This window comes from Triticum dicoccoides, chromosome 5A, assembly GCF_002162155.2.
Source record: "Triticum dicoccoides isolate Atlit2015 ecotype Zavitan chromosome 5A, WEW_v2.0, whole genome shotgun sequence".
NCBI classification, from domain to species: Eukaryota; Viridiplantae; Streptophyta; class Magnoliopsida; order Poales; family Poaceae; genus Triticum; species Triticum dicoccoides.
Window position 1 is genome coordinate 277,177,352 of NC_041388.1, and position 11,923 is coordinate 277,189,274.

The window sequence follows — 11,923 nt, forward strand, 5'->3', positions numbered from 1 at the left end:
ATGCTGGCCGGGTCCGCGCTGGATCTCTAGGACGGACTCGTCGCCCAAGCTGTCGACGGCTGTAGCGGCCGGGTCGCGTGGAGTCCGGGCTCGGCCGGAGTGCGCCTCGCCGGGTGGCGAGGAAGCGGTGTGCAGAAGTTTGCCGGGCCCGCCAAGGCGGGTAGAGCCGGATCCTGCCGGCTTGGCGAGGTGGTTGAGGCGGTCCTGCTGGGTGTTCACGGCGTGGAGGAGTTCGCGCATCCGCCCAATGCGCTCTTTCAGCTCCTCACCCGCGAGCTGGTCCAGGCCGGCTGCGGCTGCCTGGGCAGCACGCAAATTCTTCGCTGGGGTCTCGTAGACGGTTGGGACGGAGCCGAGGGCCCGACTGATTGCTCCTCCCCGGGCACGCACGTCGGCGACCTGGCTTGGGTTGGCTGCGGCGGGCGTGAATCTGTAGGTGGCATCGTGCTCCAGCTGAGCGGCGTCCAGGCGATGCTGAGTGGCGGTGAGCGTCTCGGACAGGTCCAGCATCTACTGGAGCCTTTCCTCGATCTGGGTTCGGGCCTTAGCGACGTTGGTGGCATCGATGTCGGTGTCGACGGGGATGCGGAGGCTCCGCATCGCGGCGTGCAACGGATCGGGCGCCTCGATCCGTTCCACTGCGGCCCTGGCTTCAGCAGCCTTCCTTGTCTTGCTCGACGAGGAGGAGGCGGCGTCGCTAGTGATGAAAACCTCCACGTGGATGTCCATTGCCCCGACGGAAAAGCCGCCTCCGAGGGAGAGGGGAGAGTCGGAGTAGCTGAGCACCTCGTCGGGGTACTCGTCGGCCGCGAACGCATCGGAGATGCGCAGCGCAGCGAAGGAGGTGGCTAGCGCGCCGACGACGTCGTCCGCTAGCGTGACGGGCTCATCGGTGTAGGAGAAGGGCCCTGCTGAAGCATGTTCCCGGCCAGCTCCTCGAGCTGCACCACGGTGGGCGCCAACTGTCGTGGTGGGCGCACGGCAGATGCCAAGGGATGGCTAAAGAGAGGAGGAGGCTCGAGGGCGCTGGTGGACTCCAGAGGCGGGGTTGGCATGACCGGGCGCGGGACGCTGGACATACCCAGGTTCGGGGCTCTCCGGAGAGATAATACCCCTAGTCCTGCCGAGTGTAGTTGGATGATCGATAGTACAATGTTGCTCCTGGAGCTGTATGGAGGAGGAAGGAAGCTGGCCAAGGCTTGGGCTGCTCCTTCTCTCCGGTGTTGCTGTTTTGTGGCTAGTCATATGCTTGCTTTCTTTTCTCTTGTATGTGTCTTCTGCTTTCTCTCTTGCCTGCTCTGCTACGATCGCGGGCTCCCTGGGGGCTTTATAGTCCAACCCCCCGGGGGTACAATGGTAATGTTACAAGTCGGTGGGTCCATATTGTCGGTGTCCAGGAACCCGGGCTGGGTCCCGCTGAGGGCTGGTGGTTCACCGGGTTCCCCTAGGTGCGGGCCCCGCATGCCTAGGGGGACTGTGCGCTGTCTTGTCGATCGTCAGGGCACAGCCGAGTCGAGTCGTGTAGAGTGCTCTCTATCAGGTTGTTGCTTGTCGTCAGCAGTGAAGGCGGGGGCACTATAGCCACGCCGGCCCTAGTTAGCGGGTAGGTGAGGGGCACTGTTGCCACGTTCCTGCTGACCAGAGGCATGGGCGGGGCACTGTTGCCTCGGTCATCGTTGATTAAAGTCTCGTCCCATCATACGGCCTGGATGGGACGGGAGTTGACCCGTGGCTGGATTGCGTAAGACGCCACGGGTGGTGCTGACTTGTCGAGGAGGCTTCGGTCGTGCCGGGTTTGGCTGTCTTGCGCTAGTTGTTGGGGCCGAGTCAACGTGTCTTGCCAGGTCAGCTAGTCTGGCCGGCTTGCAGTGCTTGGCCGGGTCGAGCGACCTGGCCAAGCGTGTGCCGGTATTGAGGGGCGGTGCCAGCCTTGTTGTTTTTTGAAGAGGATCCGGGTTCCGTTGCCTGCCCGGGACCATCCCCCCCGACAGTGGTGGTGGCTAGGGAAGATTACGGCTCCAGTGGCCGCGAATTTAGGAGGAGGCCGAGGGTGGACACGGTGGCCATGGGCGAGGTGTGGTGGCTTCGGAGCTCGGGCGAGTGGACAGGGAGGGAGATGGGAGTGAGGCGAGGATGATGAGGTGCTCGGGAAGTCACGGGGATGGCTATATATAGCCGGGCGAGGGAGGTAGAGCTCGGGTGTCGCCGTGGGGATCCGGCCAATGCTCCGGCGACGGCCAGCGATCACGGGGAGGCGAGGGATCGCGACGAAGGGGGAGCGGATGAGCCACAGTGGTGCATAGTGCAGGAGGGGCCGAGGGCGCAGAGGGGAAACGGCCATGGCGCCATTAGTGCTCGGTCGGCCACAGTGCGCCCGTGGGCGCACGGCGACAAACACTGACGGAGGGGCTTACGGAGGGGGAAGTGGCTCCAGGAGGACGGCGATGACGCGGGGAACCCACTAGACAGGCTCATGCTCGCTGATACGTCGAGCAGAGAAGGGGCCCGAGCAAGAAGATGCTCTGGACGTGGCTGGTGCGTGCCAAAACGGTGGTCACCGCGTGCACTGGTGCACACAGAGCCACGAGCTATGCCAAAATATGTCTGGGGGTTACTCCTTCCTAGGGAGGTTGCAACTGAGGTGGTAGTTCAGTGAAAATCTCTCTGGTTGAATGGTAATCACCCTCTGAAGTTTACTGTAGTAAACTTGGATGAGCACTGGTGATCAACAGGAAGGTGATTGGGAGAAATGGAGTTGTGTGCGAGGTTTAGCATAAGAAGGACTTTCATCTTGGTAACTTTGAGAAGATTAAGACCAAGATTTAATGTAGTTGCTTAACAACCACATAAACTGGTCCAGAAATGAGATTTGGATGATGCACTCACATGAGGCATCACCTTGAGCTGAAATTTGGTAAGGCCTAATGATTTGGTCATAGTAAGATGCTATAAAAATTTCATACCAATTGGATTCACCAAAATGGTACTTCCTTCACAGCTATCTTCAGTGACCAGAATCTTGCAAGACTTCTAGAAAAATATTGGCTAGGTGAAATGATGCCAAATTTTGTGGAGAGAAGTTATTTTGGTAGGAGAACCATCTGGTAATTTATCAGGATTTTTGAAGCAATATAAATTATACTTGCTTCACAAAATGAAAATATTAACAGAATCAATGATTTGGTCCTGTGCTCACATAGATGATTGGATGGGGCTGAAATTTGGGGGAGTGTGCTAATATGAGTTCATGAAGGAGTTTTAAAAATTTCAACTCATTTGATAACCCTAGTTTGCACTTCCTTCACAAAGGCTTCCCTCAGACAGGAACTTTGAAAAATCACTGATGAAGTTTGGCTAGGCAAATAAAGTTGAATTTTGGCACAGGTCAATTATTTGAACAGGAAAAGATGTCCAAAAAGTTTGGGCTCAAATGGGCAAATATAAATAGTAATTGCTTCACAATGTGCCATTTAGGACAGAATAGGAATGAATTTATTGAGCATGGTGAGAAATATGGCCAATGAAATATTTTGCCATATTTAAGGAATATATGACCCAAACAATTTATAAGAATTATTTGGGGATTTTTGGATGTATAGAAATATAGGTTGCTTCACAACCTAGGGCAGATAGCGTTATTCCTTTAATAGAAAAGTGAATTTTCCCTAGAAAAAGAAATTAGGGTTTGGTCAAGAAGTGGAGTGACATGATCTTGGCAAGGTTTTGAGAATCATGAGTCACTTGGTAGAGGAAATGAAGGTGATTTCCCAGGTGACAAGGCCACAGAACCACTCCAAAAAGAAAAAACAGAGCAAAAACCAATTAAATTAAAAGAAAAATAAAAGGGACAAAAATCAGGCTATTTCCTTCAATTTCATGGCACCAACATGCTTTTGTAAAAAATTGGCCGAATTGGGACAAGTTTTGGTATAAGCTTCTTGCAAATTGGAGCTTCTCTCAAGAAGGCGTGTGGTTTTGAGAGGGAACGTGTCACCTTTGTGTGTGAAATGACATATGCTGCTATCCCCTCTTGATTTTTTACAGAGCCAACATAGAACTATAGGAGTTTCATGTTAAAATTTGGAATTATTCCGGATTGTTTGGCCTATTTTATGTATTAATTGAGTTTCCAGGCATTTAATGTGCATAATTCAAATTTGAACTACAAGCACATGCTCCAGTGCACCAAGGTTGGTTGAAAAATCACATGTGTGTCCTTGGGTGAATTTCTAGGTCCCATGCAAGAAATGGAATAAAATTCAAAAATCTAGGCGTCGTGGCTCGGCCGGGAACATTGAGAAACTTGGTTTTAAATTCCTGTAAATTCAAAAATCTCCTGAAAATCATGAAACTTGGCATGGTGTCATTTCATGGCACCAACATGTTGTGGTAAAAAATTTGGCCGAATTGGGACAAGTTTTGGTATAAGCTTCTTGCAAACCGGAGCTTCTCTCAAGAAGGCTCGTGGTTTCGAGAGGGAACGTGTCACCTTTGTGTGTGAAACGATATACATTGCCTCCCCCCCTTGATTTTTTTTACAAAGGCAACATAGAATTATATGATTGTTGTGTTAAATTTTGGAATTATTCCGGGTTTGTTTGGCCTTTTTATACATTAGTTGAGTTTCTGTGTATTTAATGTGCATAATTCAAATTTGAACTACAAGCACATGCTCTAGTGCATTAAAGTTGGTGTAAAAATCACATGTGTGTCCTTGGGTGAACTTCTAGGTCCCATGCAAGAAATGAGAATGAAATTCAAACATCTGAGCATCGTGGCTCGGCCAGAAATATTGAGAAACTTGGTTCTTTAATTCCTGTAAATCCAAAACACGCATGAAAATCATGAAAATTGGCATGGTGTCATGACATGGCACCAACATGTTGTGATAAATTTTTTGGCCAAATTGGGACAAGCTTTGGTATAAGCTTCTTGCGAACTGGAGCTTCTCTCAAGAAGGCTCATAGTTCCGAGAGAGAACGTGTCACCTCCGTGTGCGAAACGACATACACTGCCTTCTCCAACCTTAATTTTTTTACAGAGGTAGCTTAGACCAATAGGAGTTTTGTGCTAACTTTTGGAATTATTCCGGGCTTGTCTGGCCTTTTTTATACATTAATTGAGTTTCTAGGCATTTAATGCACATAATTCAAATTTGAACTACAAGCACATGCTCCAGTGCGCCAAAGTTAGTTGAAAAATCCTTTATGTGTACTTGGGCGAATTTCAAGGTCCCATGCAAGAAATCAGAATGGAATTCAAACATCTGGGTGTCGTGGCTCGGCCAGAAACATCGAGAAACTTGGTTCTAAATTTCCCGTAAATCCAAAACTCGCCTGAAAATCATGAAACCTGGCATGGTGTCATGACATGGCACCAACATGTTGTGATAAATTTTTTGTCAGATTTGCGAAGGCACACACATTAACAATCGACAAAGTCATTTTGGAACAAGTGGTGTCACGTTACAATCGAAAACACAAGTATTATTGAAACCGGGGGCGTTCTACTTACCATTTATGTGCCGCCACGCGTCCCCTTTTTTATTGGCTAGGAGGTGTCGTGCGGGGTAGCTATGTGAGTATGTGAGGCGTGTGATCAGACCCCTGCGCGTGCTTATCGGGAGGAGAGCCCTTTGACCTCCATCCGCCGCCCACCTACCTCCCAACATCTCCATTAATGGTGCCCAAGCCCCTGTTTAATGGCGTGGCTATGTCTCACTCGACTGAGATTTAAGAGAGAAAAAAGAAAATCTGAAAAGAAAATTTTGCACGGATCTTGATGTAAGATCCGACGGACCTATATAGCATCGACTGCGACTTACAGCAAGACTGATGAATATATAAGGACGATGACAGTGGATAATAATTGTCTTACATATTTAGGAAGATAATTAAAAAAATCCACATGAGGCAATGCCTGAAATACACAAGGGGAAAAGAAGAAGGAATACGAAGACATGATGCACTGCAGGCCGCGAAGACTAGTTCTCATTGCGAGTGGCGATGATCTCTTTCATGTCCTCAGTACGCTGCTTGGCAGCATCCATGGATTCCCCCACCAGCCTTTCGCACTCGATGCGGAGCATGGCATTCTCGTCCATATGTTTCTTGACGATGACGCCCGCCCTCTTCAACAAGGCAGTGGTCTCCTTGTGCTCCTTCACTCTTCCGGCGATCTTTGCCCTTAGCAGGTCGCACTCGGTGTGGAGCTTCGCCTTGTCCTCCCCTAGCCCCCGGATGACGCCACTAGCACTTTCATACAAGGCATTCATCTCGTCCTACAGCTTCATCCAACCAGAGATCCTACCCATCAGGTCATCGAACATAGCACGCATGTGCCTATGAGAGTCCTCGCCTGCCCGCGAGACATTTTCTCAGGCCACTGCGGTGCGGGAGGAACCCTCTACTGCATTCGTGGTGCGATGAGACATCTCTGCTGCTTCCACGGTGCAGCCGAACCAGTCTGCTACATCGATGGCACGGCGGGGCCTCTATGCTGCTTCAGCGGTGCGGTGGGACCTCTGTGTTGCTACGGTAGCGCGGCGAGACATGTCGGTTGCTTTTGCGGAGAGGCGGGACATCTCTTGTCCTTCCGCTTCCATGCTCGCCTCTCCCTGGTAGTAATCTCTCGACTCAGAACCCATGAGAGCGACGGAAGACGCAAGGGAACGATGATGAAATACTTGTTTGTTTTTGTGGATGAGGAGTTGAGGAGGAATGTGCAGTCATCTTGGAGTTGGTAGTATTTATAACCGAGTACTAATATGCTCCCAAGTAGAAACTATTGGGGGTATGACCCACCCAGGAGGGGCCGAGTTATAGCGTTGGCAACTTATTGTGAAGAATGCCCAAGAGGTCCAAGAAGACCTAGGGATGGCGGTTCATAAAACAACCTCATTGGAGGCCCAAAACCCAGAGGTGATCCAAGATCCAAAGGTGTCAGCCGCTTGTTAGCTAACTTGCTCTGTAAGGCAGGTTTAGTTAGAAACCGAGCCGGTCACGTTGTGTGAGCCGGCCGGGACTCTGGAAGCCGCCGGATGTCAACCTGTATATAAAGGTGAGACTCGGCGGCGGGTTAACTCAAGAAACAAGTAATCGAGAACTAGGTCAAGTGTATTCGCTCCCTTGTAATTGAAACTCAAGCAATACAACTAGAAGTAGGACATAGGCTTTTATCTCGTTGAGAGGGGCCGAACCTGGTTAAATTCCTCGTGTCCTTTGTCCCGTCCAATCCCTTTAAGCTAACCTAGTGCGATGGGTCCACACCTAAGTCCTTTCACTAGGGCATCTGCCGTGACAAATCCACGATAGTTGGCGCCCACCGTGGGGCCAGAGCATGGTGGTTTCGAGTTCTTGAAGGGCAGCTTCTTAGGGATTGAACGACAAGCTTTACATCGATGACGCTAGCTAGGGTCCTGAGGCTGACTCAATCGAGTACGGGTATCGGGTCCCCTTCGACGGAATTCACATCTTCATCAGCAATATTGGAGAGTCGGAGCCTGAGCCGAACATCTACACCAACACGATCGAGACGGCTCAGCGCGCATGACCCGCCAAGATCCAACCCGCCAGGAAGCCCGCCTTCGTTGGCTTTGTTCATGGGGCGAATCTCGAAGAAGGTTCTATGTCAGGTGGAGAGACAACCATCTAGTCAGGTGATTAGTCCTCAACCAGCGAAACTGAATCGATCTATCAATTACAAGACGGTGAACTTGGGGGTTGTTCCGATGGCGACAGTATTTCGGACTCCTATGAGCCACCGAGCAGGGCTGCTATTTTCATGGCTGGTATGCAACAGATGTTGAATTCATCAACTATTGCGGCTATGACTTCTAGTTCAACAGTTGCTGCGACGGCCGGGGCGAGCGGTTCTATGCGCCCGCCGGCTCAAGTTTTATCTGAACATCTGGATGCTCTGGCAACTCTCTTAGCCACGGAGGTGACTCCAGTGACTCAAGCACATCACAAGGTGGAGGTTGCGAAACTACGGGATGAGGTAGCTCAGGCTAAGGAGGATCTTAATGCTGAGAATGCTAGGATGGCAACAGAGTGAGCCGCGTTGGAGGCTGAGTCCCAACGGATTCAAGCAGAAACTTTCCGGTTAAATCTCGACCAGAACGCCTCAAACGCTGTTATGCGAAGAAGGCACTAGAGCTGGCTACCCCCGGAGTTTGAGGCAAGGAATCCTTTCAATACGCCTGGGGCAGGAACAAGCAACCCGCCCGGCGTGACCCGGGCCGCCGAGGCGCTTGTGGCCAGGGCGACGGCTCAACCGCGTGTAACAGACCCGCCTTGTTTGAATTTAAACCCGCCTCAGCAGGTGTTAACACTGCTGGGTCATTTTTCCAACCCCCTGGATAATATGATTACCGCGGCTTCGCAGCTGGTGCCTCTGCCAATGGAAGGCGAGTCTCCCGCGGTGGTTGAAGCCTGGAAGGCTGTGGAGCTTCTTCAGACAGCGGTAGCTTAGCAGGCGGCTTATTTGAACAGCCATGAGCGAATTCATTCAACTCCTCGCTAGAGTCGAAGTTATAGCCGGCGCATTGGGTCACTGGCGGTTTCTAGCAACGAGCAGCGCCGTAACCCGTCCCATGGGCATGACCCGCCGCGGGATGACAATAACATTCAGGCCTTATTGGATCAGGCTAGGGCACGTCAAGAGGCAGAGCTGGCGGCTCAGTTAGCGGCTCATCAACAAGTCCAACGTAACCCTTCAGCATCTGTAGAAGCCAGGATGACTTCCAGGACAGTGGGGGTGCCATTCCTAGCATCAGCTCTTCGTAACAAGCGGTTGCCCAAGGACTTCAAAGGTCGCCGAAAGATGGCCAATTACACAGCTGATCAACCTCCTGAAGCCTGGATTGAGAGTTATGAGTTGGCTATGGAGATGTTAGGTGTCAATGACACTGTGTGTGCCAAGTACTTCACCATGATGTTGGATGGGCCGACTTGAACCTGGTTGAAAGGATTGCCCCCTAATTCCATCAATTCATGGGTGGAGTTGAAAGCATGTTTTATTCATAATTTTAAAGATACATGCAAACAACCCCTGACAATCATTGACCTAGACGCTTGTGTTTGATGTCGCTTGAAGATACGTCGATATTTCCCAAAAGAGGAGGGATGATGCAGCACAGCGGCGGTAGGTTTTTCTCTCAGATGTGAAACCAAGGTTATCAAACCCGTAGGAGAACCAAGCAACACAATGTAAATAGCACCTGCTGTTACGTCTCCAACATATCTATAATTTATGAAGTATTCATGCTATTATATTATCAACCTTGGATGTTTTATATGCATTTATATGCTATTTTATATGATTTTTGGGACTAACCTATTAACCTAGTGCCCAGTGCCAGTTTCTATTTTTTCCTTGTTTTTGAGTTTTACAGAAAAGGAATATCAAACGGAGTCCAATTGACGTGCCAATTTTTGACGATTTTTTATGGACCAGAAGAAGACCCCGGAGTAAAAGAGTTGGGCCAGGAGAGTCCCGGGGCGTCCACGAGGGTGGGGGCGCGCCTACCCCCGCAGGCATGTGGTCCTGCCTCGTGGATGCCTCAGGCACCTCCTTGATGTGAGACCGACGCCAAAAATTCCTATAAATACAGAAACCTCAGAAAATGAACCTATATCAGGAGTTCCGCTGCGAGAAGCCTCTGTAGCCACCGAAAACCAATCTAGGCCCTCTCTGGCACCCTGCCGGAGGGGGCCATCATCACCGGAGGGCATGGAGGAGGATCCCGGAGGGGCCATCATCACCATGAAGGCCAAGGATCAGAGAGAGAACCTCTCCCCATCTAGGGGGGAGGCCATGGAGGAGGAAGCACAAGGGGGAGAACCTCTCCTCCTCCTCTCTCAGTGGCACTAGAGTGCCATCGGGAGGGGAATCATCGCCGCGGTGATCGTCTTCATCAACATCACCATCATCATCATCACCCTCATCTCTTTTACGCGGTCCACTCTCCCGCACCCCCCTGTAATCCCTACTTGAACATGGTGCTTTATGCCACATATTATGATCCAATGATGTGTTGCCATCCTATGATGTTTTGAGTAGATATCTTTTGTCATTGGGTTGATTGATGATCTAGATTGGTATGAGTTGTATGTTTTACTTTCATGCTGTCCTATGGTGCCCTCCATGTCGCGCAAGCGTGAGGGGTTCCCGCTGTAGGGTGTTGCAATACGTTCATGATTCGCTTATAGTGGGTTGGTGAGTGACTGAAACACAAATCCGAGTAAGGGGGTTGTTGCGTATGGGAATAAAGAGGACTTGATGCTTTAATGCTATGGTTGGGTTTTACCTTAATGATCTTTAGTAGTTGTGGATGCTTGCTAGAGTTCCAACCATAAGTGCATATGATCCAAGTAGAGAAAGTATGTTAGCTTATGCCTCTCCCTCATATGAAACTGCAATAGTGATTACCGGTCTTGTTAATGATTGCCTAGGACAATTTCGCACACCGATCCACCATTATTCCACACTCGCTATTTATAATATTTAGTAATATATTCTAACTTCATGATAACAACACCTACTTTTATATTTTAGCTCTCCGATATCATACAAAGTTATCCTCTTCATACCCACAACCTAGTTTTATTTCTCGTTGCTAGTTGGAAGCAAACGTTCGATGTACGTAGAGTCGTATCAGTGGCAGATAGGGCTTGAGAGAATATTGATCTTACCTTTAGCTCCTTGTGGGTTCGACACTCCATACTTATCACTTCCACCTTTGGAAATTGCTACGATGATTCCTTGCAATTGGGGATTATCAAGCTCTTTTCTGGCGCCATTGCCGGGGAGCAATAGCGTGGGGTTGATATTCTCATGTGTGCTTGTTTGCTTTCCTTCACTAAGTAGATTTTGTTTTTCCTTTTTGTTTCTGTATTGTTGTGGGTGAAACATACAATTTTTTTTAAAAAGAATAAAAATACAAAAAAATTACTTGCCTCTCATGCCTAAAAAGTTTTTCAAAAATAGAAGTGATTGGAAAGTTATGCATTGAAGAAGTGAGGGTCGACCTTGAGCACTTGTGTTCATGCTCACGGAAACAATGTAGAATTTTTCATGGAAGTTTCTCTGTAAATAATTTGTATTATAAAAATAATGTGCCAAGCTTTGGTTTTAGGATGATTAGATTGCTTGTTTACTATGTGCAGAACAAAAACAGAAACTTTGGCTGTAGCGCGTGATTTTACATTTTTTACTGGAAAGTCAAATGGGTCTGAAACTTTTTGAACTTCACTTATGTACAAAATTTTCAAATTTTCAAATTTATTTCATAATTTACTAAGCCTCCATATTACTACAGACTGTCCTGTTTTAGACAGATTCTGTTTTCTATGTGTTGTTTGCTTATTTTGATGAATCTATGAGTAGTATCGGAGGGTATGAACCATGAATGAGTTTGAGTACAGTAGATATTACACCAATATGAATTTAGAATGAGTTCACAACAGTACCTAAATGTAGTGATTTGCTTTATTATACTAACAGATCTCACAAAGTTTTTGCTAAAGTTTTGTGTGGATGAAGTGTTCGAAGAACGAAGAGTTACCGATGTGAGAAGAATAAAGAGAGGCAGGAGCTCAAGCTTGGGGATGCCCAAGGCACCCCAAGTAAATATTCTAAGGATACTCAAGCATCTAAGCTTGGGGATGCCCCGATTGGCATCCCATCTTTCTTCTTCAACAATTATCGGTATACCTCGGTTTTTGTTTTGTTCACATGATTTGTGTCCTTTGTTTTTTTCTTCCTTTATGAACCATGCTAGTATGAGATAGCCCTTCATTTATTTATAGAATGCTTCATGTGCTTCACTTATATCTTTTAAGTATGATCTTATAGAATTGCTCTTTGTGCTTCACTTAAATCTTTTGAGTATGGTTTTATAGAATGCTCCATGAACTTCACT